Below are 14646 nucleotides of genomic sequence, written 5' to 3'. Positions count from 1 at the left end.
ATGTGGTAGAGGATGCTTTATGTAAGCTCAGGTGGATGCAATATTCAATGAATGCAGTACAGAAAATACTCAATATGATTTCAACCAAACAATGTAATCACTCTTCTCTGGCTATTCACTCCCCCCCCTCTTTATGCAATGCAAAGAAATGGGAGGAAAACACACAGTTCTCAGAAATGCAATCAATGTAATCAGTTCAATCCCCCCCAAGCTTAGACAACAGAAGTTTAAAACACAGATAGGAGTTTTGAAAACACAGGCCCAAATGCTTTGATATGTGCTAGCAATGGATGAGAAATATGCTGGAAATGCTTTTTAATTCCCTTTCAGAGGTTCAGGGTGAGTGGTATCTAGTTAATATTAGTCCAGGCTCACACTAGCAATGATGCAGGGATAGTTAGCAGGTTAAACGAATTTCTGGCCAATGGAAAGCAAACAGCAGCAGTTTTTACATGTGAAGAAATTGCAAATCGCGGTAAAATTCGCGGATGCGCCGAGCGCTATTACAAAGGAACCGCAAGGACTATCTCTACCGTTTTGGGGTCCTAGAAAAGCCTGGGATCTCAGCTTCCAAATGAAAGTTATTGCAAGTCTCTAGCCCAAACGGTTGCGGAGATATGAGTAATTTAGTAAAGGTCGTTTTTGGTTTTGTAAATTTTAAACGCACACTTTTTCAAAATGACAAGTGACAAATTTTTGCAGCTAGAATGACAGGTGACAGCTAGGAGGCAGTTCTACTTAGGTTAAATAGATTGAATTAGATGAATTTAAACTAAGAGATGTGTTCTGAGTTTTGCTAAGTACTCACAAGAGATTTTGAACAGGAAAGCGACTTGGTCACGGACTTCAGTCTGGTCAGGTCTTTCCGGGTTCTGCTCACAGCGCCTGGCCTCTGGAACTGCTCACAGGGGTCTGGTCTCTGCTAGGCACCGGTTCTTTGGGTCTCTCTGCTCTGGATAGATTGAAGTCTCTAGTTTGGCTTTCTGGAGTTTGATGGAGGTAAGTATGGATTTTTCCGGCAGAGCTTTCAGCGGCAGATGAAAAATGAATCTCCCCTATCTGTCCTGTCTGTCTGCTTTTATGTGTTTAGAATGTGGGTGTGTTCTAGCATCACTGACCCTACCTCTCTCTCAGCTTCTAATTGGTCAAACTTCCATTTCTTACTTGATTGGGGGAATGAAATGAAGTGTCATCAGGATGAGGTCTGTTTATGATACAGAGAACCCACCCCTGTCAACTTTACACACAATCTATATCTGACCTAAAAACATATTTGCACAGGTACACATTTGTTTAAAATTACATATACATGGTGTGGCTGAATTTAGCCATGTCTATGTCCAAATCTGCTCATTCTCGGAGCTTGCATTCAAAGAGTGTACATAATTGACTTTTTAACTGCTTTTCCAATTTCCGACATGGACCCAACTTTACATACATGTGTGCAGGGGGTAGGGACATTAACTGATGAAGTTTCAGATTTTTAACATGCACACATTTAGAGTAATATCCACTTTTCCGCTAAAACCCCCCTGAACATACCACCGGTTCCTACCACGTCTTAAACTGTGGGCAGAAAAATCACAAGAATTATGGTATCATTTATAAAATTTTCACATGTCCGCACTATGAATTATCCCCCTTTTTATAAAACCATATCCTTGCTGCAGGGGTGTGTCTTTTCAGGTCACATGGTACAGAAACCAGTCTTTCCAGTTTCTGCCAAGCCAGCTTGCTTCTCACAGGCAGTGCTCCTCCCAGCTTCTCCAGGAGGAAGCCACTTTTTACGACGTCTGTAATAAAAAACCTTTGCCTGAGTGGAGAGGGCTTTGTTCACTCTCTGGCAGAGCACAGGAAATTCAATTATCAGATAGATGGCATATCCTTAGCTTGGGCAGCAAAAGGAAGGTTGGCCTGGGAACACAGTGGTGACTCAAGTTTCACTCCTGATGGGTAGTTGCTAGGCAAAATCAAGTTCCTTAAGCCAGACCTTCAGCTAACTTTTTGTTGCTTTTAAAATAACTTGTAATTTTACACATGCAGCTAGAATGCTGATTCTAAGTGCAAAACTATGACATTTCAACAGTTACAAAGGCATGTGACACCAAACATAGGTCACTCATTTAATTTAACATTTTCGATTTTGGTGGTTTTAAATCCAGTTGCAGTTAGGCTTAAGCTGCTGACTCCATAGCATTTTTGTTATAAGCATTGTTTTTGGGCTCTTCATTTCCCAGATTTTGTAGGCACACAAAACTCCATTCTGCCAAATGTCTGCTGGTGTTCAGTGAATATTTTGCACATGTTGCAAGGTTTGAAATAGGCATTTTGCTTGCCTTCAGAAAAACACACAGAGTGGTTTTAAAACGCCGGCTTTTGGATAGTGGTGAGTACTGGTACTGCACCCATTTTTGGGATTTAAGAAATTAATTCCCCACAATTCTAGGTTGCATTTGGCAATCAGCATTGCCATTCCCAAGGGTTTCAGACTACTGTGTGGGTAGTCCAATGGTGGTTTTAGGCAGCGTCCTTCTGTGCCCATAACATCGGCAAAAATGGGTGGCAGCCTATTCTTCCTGCATTTCCCTGTGCATTTTCTGGGAAGCTCTGGCCATCATGATGTTTTCATGTCAGTACTGCACAGTTTTGAGGTACGGCTCGGATGCATGGGTAAATACATCCCACAAGCCCCCCTCTTGCGATGGCCATTCTATTTCACTGATGGGACTCGCAAGATCTGGGATGTTTCCTCATCTTCTTCCAATTCTGTAGATGGCACAGTTCAGCATCTTTTCCTCTCCATCCGGTCAGATCGATCAGTTCTCCTCGCCGGTCCTGATGGGAAGATTGGGCGGTACCCCGGGCCCGTTGCGTCTCTGCTCCCGGTCTCCGGATCGTCCTCCTTGGCCCGTCTCCCGGTTTTCTTTCTCCTAGGACGACAAAGGAAGAGCGGCAATACCTACTCATAGACTTTTTCCACCACTGTTGAGATGGTGGGACAGCATATGCATTTCATCATGACGAAACATTACATTCTTATTTTGATAAAAAACAGTATAACTAAGAGACAGTTTCATGCAAATCACAGTATGTTAGAGACTAGATGTGGTACGTTTTATGATTGGAACTGAATTAGTCTGATACAGTACCCGCTAGGATTCCAGAGGATTCCTCCAGTTGTTGCAGAGTGTGCCTGGGATGGCAACACTTCAACTGGTTTATGTGTACCCACTTGTCTTCCCCCGCTGCCAAAGGACCTTTGGGGATGTGGATTTTGTAGGCCACAGGGGAGATCTTATCGACGATCTCAAAGGGTCCCTTCCATGTAGGCAAAAATTTGCGCTGCTTGGCCTGGTTCCTTTGGAAGTTGTATAGATAGACCCGGTCTCCCACCTGATATTCCTTCCTGGAAGTTTTCAGGTCATAATGGGTCTTCATGCTATCAGTCGATCTTTCTAGATTCCGCTGAGCATAAGCAAAAGCATGTTGGAGGTGTTTCCTTAAATTCTCTACATACTCATGAGTAGTGGAGGCATTTATCAGTGTCTGCTCTTGGGTCCTGTAGAGCAAATGCTGCGGAAGCACCATCTTGCGCCCAGTCATCAACTCAAATGGTGACATTTTGGTTGCAGATGAAGGGGTAGATCTGATGGCCATTAGGACCAGAGGTAATCGGATATCCCAACTTGGCCCAGAATCTGCCACAAACTTCTTTAATATGCTCACAATTGTCCGGTTATATCTCTCTACTGCCCCAGAAGAAGCTGGTCTGTAAGCAATATGTAGCTTTCTCTTGACCCCCAGTATCTCCCACATCTTTGTCATTACTTCACTGGTGAAGTGGCTACCTCTGTCTGACTCAATCCTTTGAGGTAGACCAAAACGGGAAAAGATGTGGTTAATCATCAAGGCAGCTGCAGTTTCTGCCTTGCAATTTGGGGCTGGGAGACATTCCACCCACTTGGTAAACAGGCATGTCACAGTCAACATGTACTTATTCCCCCTAGCCGAGCGAACCACAGGACCTACAAAGTCGATTTGTAAATCTGACCATGGCAGTGTCATCCCCCGCTTTTGGAGAGGCGCGCGGTGCGTGAGGGATGATGGCTGAAATTGTGCACACACAAGACAACCCTTCAAATATTGGTTGAGGTCCTGGCCCATGTGTGGCCAGTATGTAACCTCTCTTAAGATTTCCAATGTTGTGTGAAACCCCCTATGACCGGCGGTGGCCGCATCATGGGCGTGACTTAACATCAGGCTTCGGAATGAGGTAGGAACCACCCACTGGTCGTGGCCAGCTTTGGATTTCCTTACCAACAAACCGTCTTGGATCCGGAACATTTTTGGACATTTCATCAACACTCTTAGGTCCTCTTTCCCAATGTAATCGGTATCCGTCAGGGGAAAGTTCTCAGGGTCCTCAAGGTGCTGGTAAAATTTACCAATAATGGGATCCCCCTTCTGAGCGGTAATCAAATCAGCATCAGGGGTCTCCTTACTCCATTGTGCAATTGAAAGGTCGTTGTGAGCATTTGTCTGGGACCTAGTGATAGCAGTGACCTGGATTTCCCCCAACAGGGACTCAATCTCAATTAGATCCCCTTGGATGGCCCCGGTTTTGGCCAGCTGATCAGCTAAGTCATTTCCAGTTTTGTCTGGTCCCTCTACTTTGGAATGACCCTTGATCTTCTTCCAATAGATGGTCATCCCATTGGATGTGACCAGATCATCAATGTTTTGGATCAACTTCCCATGTTTCAAGGGTTTGTTGTTAGCACATAACATGCCTCTGGTTTTCCAATTAACCAGGTGCTCCACGAACCCGTTCCGTACATAATCCGAATCTGTGATTATGACCAGTTCGTGGAGTTGATGCTGGACAGCAGTGAGGATGGCCTGATGCACAGCCATCAATTCTGCCACCTGACTACTTCGGGGACCAATTTTGTATCCAGCGGAGGGTTCTGGGGACTCATTCACCCATGCATTCCCTACGCCGGCCACCAGTTCTTTCTCCCCGTTGTTGTCGACATGGTAAGAGCATCCATCCACATACACAGTGGGCATTCCCTCACACTTGTCTTCTTCAAAGACTTTGTGGGGGGAATTAAGGTATGCCTCCATGTTGTCCTTTATTTTTAGACTTTCGTCGTCGAGACAGTTTTCTCTGGCACAATCATGCAAGTCAGCCAGACCTTGCGCGAGGGGACTCTTCTTGTTTTGGCCATATCTGACCTCCACAGGAAAGCCTTGCATTGACAGAATCCAGGAAGTAATTCGGGAATTACTCACATTTCCGGCCCGGATTCTGTCACTTTGGAGATATTGCAGAGGCTGGTGTGGAGTCTCCACTATGATGTGTTCCCCCTGGATAAACGGGCGGTAATTCTTCAATGCCCACACCGTTGCCAGGAGTGCCTTCTCACAATCGTTGAATTTTTCCTCCACAGAGGATAAAGTTTTGCTCGCATAGGATATTACTTTATTGACCTTGTCATGCTTTTGATATAATACTGCCGTCAAGCACGTATTAGAGAACCCCGTCTCCAGGAAGAACTCCTTGTTTCTGACAGGGTAAGCTAGGCAAGGCGCTTGTGAGAGGCTTCTTTTGAGTTGTTTTACTGCCTCGGCTTGTTCTGGACCCCATTCCCACTTGACCCCCCCCTTCAGGAGATGAATCAGGGGTCTGGTGATCTCTGCGTCGCCCTCAATGAACTTTCTGCTGTAATTAGTCAGTCCAAGGAGGCTCCTTAGTTCCCGCAGAGTTGTGGGGTCTTTCAGTTTCTGAAGTGCTTCCACTTTCTTTTCCTGGGGACAGAGACCCTGAGGAGTAATCTCATGCCCCAAGAAATTAACACGGGTTCTACACCACTGTGCTTTCTGAAAGGAAAGTTTTGCTCCGGCGGCCCTCAACTGTGTCAGAACATAACGGATCTCCGCTATGTGTTCCTCAACAGTTGAGCTTTTGATGAGGACATCATCTACATAAGCCAGGTTACCCCTTGCACCCAAGTCGGGCATGGCCTTGTGTAGAAAAATGTTGAATTCATTGCCGGAGTTGAGGTATCCGAAGGGAGTCCGGGTCCATGTGTACTGCTGGCCCCCAAAGGTAAAAGCCAGTTTGTATTGGTCCTCCCTACTGACAGGCACGGTCCAGTACCCATTGGTCAGGTCTATTGCAGTGAATACCTGTGACCCCTGGATCTGGGCCAGCCCTTGGTCAATGTAGGGCAGAGGCCATCGGGAAGTATGGACCCGTTTGTTGAGCTCCCTAAGGTCGGCGCAGAGTCTCCACTGGCCGTTCGGCTTCAATATTCCCAGCACCGGATTATTGAAGGTGCTGTGGACTGGACGGATTATTCCCCGGGACTCAAGGTTCTTAATTATTTCAGTAAGGGACTCCATTGATGCGAGAGGCAAGCGATATTGCTTCACAAACACTGGAGTCATGCCAGGGTCCGTGGGGATTGTTGTGGTGTGGATGTCGGTGCGACCACAGTCATATGAGTCTACCGCAAAGAGATCTTGGAAATCCAAGAAAACTTGTTTCAACTTTTGCTTTTGTTCCAGAGTCACACAGGCATCAGCTAGGTTGACTCTCTCTTCCACCATCTGCCTGAAGCCTGGAAAGACTTCTGGTTTGGCTATCTCCGCGGCCTCCTCCAGCTGGGTGGAGAAGTCCCTGGTCAGAGTGCTGATTTGGACCGGAGGCTTCAGGTGGGAAAGGCAGCCCTCATGGACCTGGAAAATCACCTCATCCCTCCTGAAGTCACAAGTCACATCTTCCTTACCATAGGGGCAGGAAGTGTACACCAGGAAGTTCCCCCCATGCCGGGTAAAAATCCTGTCTGGTGTTGTGTTGTCCTCACTGTCACTCTCAAAACAGTCCTTGGGGATTGGTCCTAACAGTTCATTTACTAAGTCGATGGAAAAATGTCGGTCATCAACCGCCATTCCAATAATGGTGCCTGCGGCTAGAGTAATACTCTTTAAGTCGCTGTTATCCACCTCTATTAGAATGGGGTCATGTTCTATGTTGACTAATGGAGTCGGGTTTACCCCCAACCCTTGCTGTTGGAGAGAAGCATTTAGATGTATGTAAGCATCAGGGTTTTTCAACTCTTGTCCCCTTTTAACTTTCACTTCCAGGGAGAATTGTCGGGTCCTTTCTGGGATGGTGACTTCCTCTTTAACCTGAATTTCAACTGCATAAGGTAGCAATTGAGCTGACCTAAATGCTTTTTCTGGATCATCAAAGCCCATGGGATTATCCGCTAATCGGGACCAAGCTTTGAAGTTTATTAGGTCCAAACTAATGGCAAAGCGATTGAGAATGTCACTGCCTAAGTAAAAGGCGGCAGTGACGTCTCGCACGACCCAACAATTATGGACTATGCTCTTGTTGCCAATGGAGATTTTGAGCATACACCTGCTTGGCAGGAGATGTTTGGAATTAGGTGCTTCCAGGTCCATTTCCCATTTGTCTATCAGTTTGAAGGTGGGAATGGCTGGATCTTTTGGGAGTTGGCGGAACATGGCTTCGCTGATGAAGCTCTTCCCGTTGTTCACATACACTCGAGCGAGAACAGAGTCCTTCCCATCATTTAACTGAACAGGGATGAACAACTGCTCTCCAATTTGCTGAATATCAGCCAGGCTCTGAGCTGATTTCACATCTTTCTGGACTGTAGGAGTGGGAGTTTCAGATTGTGGATTGGTATAGAATTTCAAAGTGTTTCCTTCCAGCGTGGAATACCACTTTAGACTGGAAGGAAGGTTGATTTTCAGAAATAGAGAGGACCCCCCATCACCAGTCTCTTGTCCTACTGCTATTACTGTCACGTCTGGAATTTGGCTATTCTGGAAGTGAAATTCTACTTGGTCAGATTTTTGTTCAACCATGTGGCATGTGCCGTTTAAACTAACATGGTTGACACTCTGTTTTAATTTTATTGGTCGGCTAGTCTGGGTCCAGAGGACCTTGTTTACGCAATCTATTAGGGGTGACAACCTTCTCAGGAGGTCATTCCCTAGTAAACAAGGGGTGCCCTCTGGGGTCACAACTATGACCGGGTGTTTCAACTTATGTCGCCCAATTTTAATGTCCAAGTCTGCAGTCCCCTCAACGGGAATTTCCTTCCCGTCAAAGTTCTGCAGTTGTCCAGGAAGAGAGGTGAGAGGAATTTGGTAATTCTCTCCCCTTCCTGCATTCAGTTCGTCAAAGGCCCTTCTGGACAGAAGGGTAGCTTGAGATCCAGTGTCCACCAGTGCCGAGATTGTACCCTGCCCCTGTACTTGTACCGGGGCATAATATCTTCCCTCCTTCTCCTCAAGGGGGCACAGATAATGTACATTTTTGGACAACTGGTGGGCTAATTTTCTGGTTTTGGACATCGCGAGAGAAGAATTTTGGGCAGAATTCTGTGGAGAGCCTTGGGAATCTGAAAGAAAAAGTTGGCAACTGGAGATCAGAGCCATTGTGGGTTCCCCTGGTTCCGGTTCTGGGCCGCCCCCCCCTTTTTGGAGGCAGTCACCAGGATGGGTTTGAACCAGGGGATTTTCTTGCTGTTGGTTCTGGGATGAGATGGTGGGCGGCGGTAGCTCAGTCTCCACATCTCCCCAGTCTAGATTTGCATCCCTAGGGACCCATTTTTCTTTGGGAGGAGTTCCCCCCTCTCTGAAGGAGAAGATCCTTTTCCCAGGATCCTCTGAGGATCCCTCTCCCTCAAATTGGAAGATCTGTACCTCCTCCTCAAACTGAGTCTGTTTGGGTCTTTTGTTTCTCCTACCCCCCCTCTGCTCCTTAGGAGGCAGACTTTCAGGGGCAAGAGATTTTGTTTCCGGTTCCTGGGTTTCCAGGGGCTGTTTACAAGTGAGGAAGGAAGCTTCCTCCAAGGCTTTACACCCCCCTTCCCTTTGTGCCTCCTCCCTGGGAACCGGTGATTTATCGGGGTGCTGCCCCCGTCATTGTTCTGGAGCACCAGGTCCAGAGTTGGGTGCGTTCTGCGCCGGCATGCTGATCTGAGGGTTCTGCTGTGCCCTCAGTATATGACCCATATCCCGCGCCATGTTTTGAACCTGGCGCTCTAACTGGGAAACCCGCTCAGGCTGATACGGGGCCCTGTTTTCTCCCCTGGGCTGATCCCGGGAAGGGTAGCTGTCCCTCCTCTGGTAGTACCCCTGGTTGGGAAGATTTTGGTACCCCTCCACCCTTGGCCTCCCCTCTCCCGGATTCAGTGGTCTGGGCTCAGGGAATTGAGGAAAGAAGGATGGATGATTTTGGGGTTGGAAGTCGGGTGGATATCTGGGGAAAAAGTTCTGCCCAGGGTTTGGTAAATTTCTGCCCTCCTGTGGGAAGTTTGGAGGGAAGTTCCCTGGGTTAGGTGCTTGTCTGGATCCCCCCCCTTGGGCTGGAGGAGTCCACACATAACCCAGGATGGGTCGATTACCTTTGTAGCGAGGACTTACATAGTCAGGAGAGCGAGGGACCCCATTTGTGGGGCTGCCTCCCTGGCTCCCTGTCTGCGACTGGCCCGAGGACCTTCTGGGCCTAGCATTATTAGGTGCAGGTAGGTTTTTAGGCCCCCCCATCTCCAAATCCAAAACGGGGGTGACCTTTACCTCTGCCACCTTGGCAGCAGCAGGGGTGCTGTTGGCTTTGGGGTTTTTCTGGGCATTGCTTTTATTTTCTATGGGCTTCTGCACCTCATAGATGCGGGTAGCCTGTTCAATGACCCAGTCTAAAGATCTTTTCTCGTGAAAATCCCTCACGAGCTGGGTCATGATATATTTGGGCAAGGCATGGAAAAACGTGTTTATAAATTCACGGCTATCCGTGCGCACCCTTCTTGTGGTCTGTGCAAAAGCCCGCTTTAACTCCTGCACAAATTCTTGTGGGGCCTGATCCTCCCCACATTGCAAATTGTAGGCTGCCTTGCGAGCCTCTTGAGGATTTCTGTGAACAGAAAAATGTTTCAGGATGGCCGCCTTATATGTGGACCATCTTAAATGATTTTGGTCCTCCAGCCCCGCAAAGAAACTGGAGTATTCCGGGGAGAATGTCCACTTTACATATTGAATACAGCTTTGGCTGTCCTTCAAATGGAAAGTCTCCATCATTTGTTCAAACAACTCTAAGTGCTCCCAAACAGAATACTTAGCGTTCTTATGGTAAGGCGTGATGACGCTCCTGATCGCCTTAATCTGCTTTAAAGGGTCCTTAAGCAAGGCCCTTTTTGCCTTATTGGCCTTTTTGGTTCGGGTAACCCTTGTCCATTCTTCCTCGGACTCAGAGGCACTGCTCCCAGAGGTTCCCGTCTGTTCTTCCAGGTTTTCCCGGATTCTGCGAGCCTGGGAATGGCTGGCAGAATGTGGGGACCTGGTCTCCTGTGTCCTGCGCAGTTCAGAGGGGTCTTCAGATTCCTCCTTGCTGCCAGGATTTGATGGGTACCCCCTCCACTGACCTAACTGGGCAGAGGTTTTCAGGATGCCCTTAATGGGCCTACTCTCCTGGGGTTCCCCATTGAACTGTACTGTACTTGGGTGCCCATACCCGGATGCCCACCCCTCCATTCCTGAGTGGTTCTGGCCTATGAGCCCCATACTCTTAGCTGGATAGTAATCTGCCATCCCTGTGGCCCTGTGCTCATGTGCGCCAGGGAACATGGGGGTGGCAGAGTCCAGGGACTGAGAGGTATGAGGGCCTCTGGTACTAGGGCTCCTGAGGTTATGCTCCGGAGTTTCCCTTTCCCAGCGAACCTCATCTCTATCCGCCCCTGCTCCCTGTTGCAATGCAAGAGCCTGCATTTGTGCTTTCAGTTCCTCTGTTAAGGCCTTACTCGACTCTATCAGTTTCTCCTGCATCGCTACCTGCTGTTGGAGCCTATCATTTTGTTGACAGAGGGCCTCATTTTCCCTCTGTGCTTCCTGGTTGGTCCTGGAGAACTGGGCCAGTCTTTGCTGCAGGAGGGTTACCTCCTGAGCTGTGTCCCTATTGGCCTGCTCCTTTCTTGCTAGAGCATCCTCCACCCTTCTGGTGTGCTCTACCAAGTTCTGGTTTTCTTTTTGGAGGTCACCCAGCCCCTGGTGGGCCAGGTGATTTTCTTCCATTTTCCTTTTTAAATGGCAGACTTCCTGGCCTAAGGCGTCTCTTTCCTGACTAAGAGCCTGCATTTGTGCCGCCAGGTCGTCCCTTTGCCGTTGAAGGGCACCAGCTTTTTGGCGCTCCTCATCAAACTCTGCCTGGGTATCCAGGTCTTTCAAGATCAGCTTGTTGCTCTCTACCTTCACTCTATCTAGATGACTTTGCAGGGTGGCTACCTGCTCCGTGCATGCCCTGTTAAAGTCTAACTGTTGCTCCAGCTTTTTCTGGCTTTGCAGTAGGGAGTCCAAACCTTCTTGGTGTTCCTTCTGCAAGGCCAGAAATCTGGTATCCTGTTCTGACTTTTCCTTTTGCAGCACATCCATATCCTCCTTCATTTTAGTGATGTACAGTCTGCTGTCATTTTCTGACTCCTGGCTCCTCTGCAGCCTCTGCTCAGAAGAGTCCAGATCAGATTGGACCTTCTGTAATGCCATCTGTTGCCTCTTTGCCAGATTTTGGCTTTCAGCACATCTATCCTGCATGTCTCCCATATATAGGTACAGGTATGCTGCTATCCTGGCAATCTTATTGTGTTCCTCTTTGGCTTTAGGAGCCATATATAGTTCACTCAGGGCCACATGTAATGGACCCTGATCTCTATATATATCTGACCCTGTTTCAGTGACCTGTTGTGTGATTGCCTGCAACCACGCATCCTGGCCCTGTTCGGTCCATTCACCTCTCACAAATAGCTTATGCAAGAGGTGCTCTCTGGCCATTTTCATGTCTACCAAGGTCGTCATTCTAGAGATTGGTCTCTGTCCTGACTTACAGAAGTTTGTATTTTATTTTTGCAGAACAGAACTTTTCTTGGAGTGTCCCTTTTGAGGAATGCTTCACAGCGTAATGCATCGTGGTGATCCGACCGGATGTATGTATCCCGTCAGTTAGCACACTGTATTAAGCTGCACAAGTGGTAAATCTAACCCAACGTCTCGGCTCGAGCCCCCACTTTGTAAGAGGATTCAATTCAACACTACAGCTAAGTCAACGCCTAGTCTATAATACTGAATGAAAACCCTTATTGATATATCTTTAGGTCCAGTTCATGCGTTCTGGATGACTACCCCTATATAACACCCCTCTCTTGGAATCCCCCTGACCCCACTGAGCCAAGAAGTAGTTCTGTTTTGCAAGTTAAAAGGGTTTATTTGATGATTTAAACAATAGATATATATATGACACTTTATAATAAATTAATAATTGAATAGCACACTTAATCTGATATGATAAAGATTGACAACAGAGAATCTGGCACTAGCACACTTCTTTATAATTACTAAGGAGTTGAGATGAAATGGATAAGGTAGCACACTGGTAATTAGGAACAAAAGTATAATGTGGTAGAGGATGCTTTATGTAAGCTCAGGTGGATGCAATATTCAATGAATGCAGTACAGAAAATACTCAATATGATTTCAACCAAACAATGTAATCACTCTTCTCTGGCTATTCACTCCCCCCCCTCTTTATGCAATGCAAAGAAATGGGAGGAAAACACACAGTTCTCAGAAATGCAATCAATGTAATCAGTTCAATCCCCCCCAAGCTTAGACAACAGAAGTTTAAAACACAGATAGGAGTTTTGAAAACACAGGCCCAAATGCTTTGATATGTGCTAGCAATGGATGAGAAATATGCTGGAAATGCTTTTTAATTCCCTTTCAGAGGTTCAGGGTGAGTGGTATCTAGTTAATATTAGTCCAGGCTCACACTAGCAATGATGCAGGGATAGTTAGCAGGTTAAACGAATTTCTGGCCAATGGAAAGCAAACAGCAGCAGTTTTTACATGTGAAGAAATTGCAAATCGCGGTAAAATTCGCGGATGCGCCGAGCGCTATTACAAAGGAACCGCAAGGACTATCTCTACCGTTTTGGGGTCCTAGAAAAGCCTGGGATCTCAGCTTCCAAATGAAAGTTATTGCAAGTCTCTAGCCCAAACGGTTGCGGAGATATGAGTAATTTAGTAAAGGTCGTTTTTGGTTTTGTAAATTTTAAACGCACACTTTTTCAAAATGACAAGTGACAAATTTTTGCAGCTAGAATGACAGGTGACAGCTAGGAGGCAGTTCTACTTAGGTTAAATAGATTGAATTAGATGAATTTAAACTAAGAGATGTGTTCTGAGTTTTGCTAAGTACTCACAAGAGATTTTGAACAGGAAAGCGACTTGGTCACGGACTTCAGTCTGGTCAGGTCTTTCCGGGTTCTGCTCACAGCGCCTGGCCTCTGGAACTGCTCACAGGGGTCTGGTCTCTGCTAGGCACCGGTTCTTTGGGTCTCTCTGCTCTGGATAGATTGAAGTCTCTAGTTTGGCTTTCTGGAGTTTGATGGAGGTAAGTATGGATTTTTCCGGCAGAGCTTTCAGCGGCAGATGAAAAATGAATCTCCCCTATCTGTCCTGTCTGTCTGCTTTTATGTGTTTAGAATGTGGGTGTGTTCTAGCATCACTGACCCTACCTCTCTCTCAGCTTCTAATTGGTCAAACTTCCATTTCTTACTTGATTGGGGGAATGAAATGAAGTGTCATCAGGATGAGGTCTGTTTATGATACAGAGAACCCACCCCTGTCAACTTTACACACAATCTATATCTGACCTAAAAACATATTTGCACAGGTACACATTTGTTTAAAATTACATATACATGGTGTGGCTGAATTTAGCCATGTCTATGTCCAAATCTGCTCATTCTCGGAGCTTGCATTCAAAGAGTGTACATAATTGACTTTTTAACTGCTTTTCCAATTTCCGACATGGACCCAACTTTACATACATGTGTGCAGGGGGTAGGGACATTAACTGATGAAGTTTCAGATTTTTAACATGCACACATTTAGAGTAATATCCACTTTTCCGCTAAAACCCCCCTGAACATACCACCGGTTCCTACCACGTCTTAAACTGTGGGCAGAAAAATCACAAGAATTATGGTATCATTTATAAAATTTTCACATGTCCGCACTATGAATTATCCCCCTTTTTATAAAACCATATCCTTGCTGCAGGGGTGTGTCTTTTCAGGTCACATGGTACAGAAACCAGTCTTTCCAGTTTCTGCCAAGCCAGCTTGCTTCTCACAGGCAGTGCTCCTCCCAGCTTCTCCAGGAGGAAGCCACTTTTTACGACGTCTGTAATAAAAAAACCTTTGCCTGAGTGGAGAGGGCTTTGTTCACTCTCTGGCAGAGCACAGGAAATTCAATTATCAGATAGATGGCATATCCTTAGCTTGGGCAGCAAAAGGAAGGTTGGCCTGGGAACACAGTGGTGACTCAAGTTTCACTCCTGATGGGTAGTTGCTAGGCAAAATCAAGTTCCTTAAGCCAGACCTTCAGCTAACTTTTTGTTGCTTTTAAAATAACTTGTAATTTTACACATGCAGCTAGAATGCTGATTCTAAGTGCAAAACTATGACATTTCAACAGTTACAAAGGCATGTGACACCAAACATAGGTCACTCATTTAATTTAACATTTTCGATTTTGGTGGTTTTAAATCCA

This window comes from Ambystoma mexicanum, chromosome 5p (assembly GCF_040938575.1).
Source record: "Ambystoma mexicanum isolate Mex_15411 chromosome 5p, UKY_AmexF1_1, whole genome shotgun sequence".
In the NCBI taxonomy this organism is placed as follows: Eukaryota; Metazoa; Chordata; class Amphibia; order Caudata; family Ambystomatidae; genus Ambystoma; species Ambystoma mexicanum.
Note: the sequence above shows the minus strand (reverse complement) of the source record.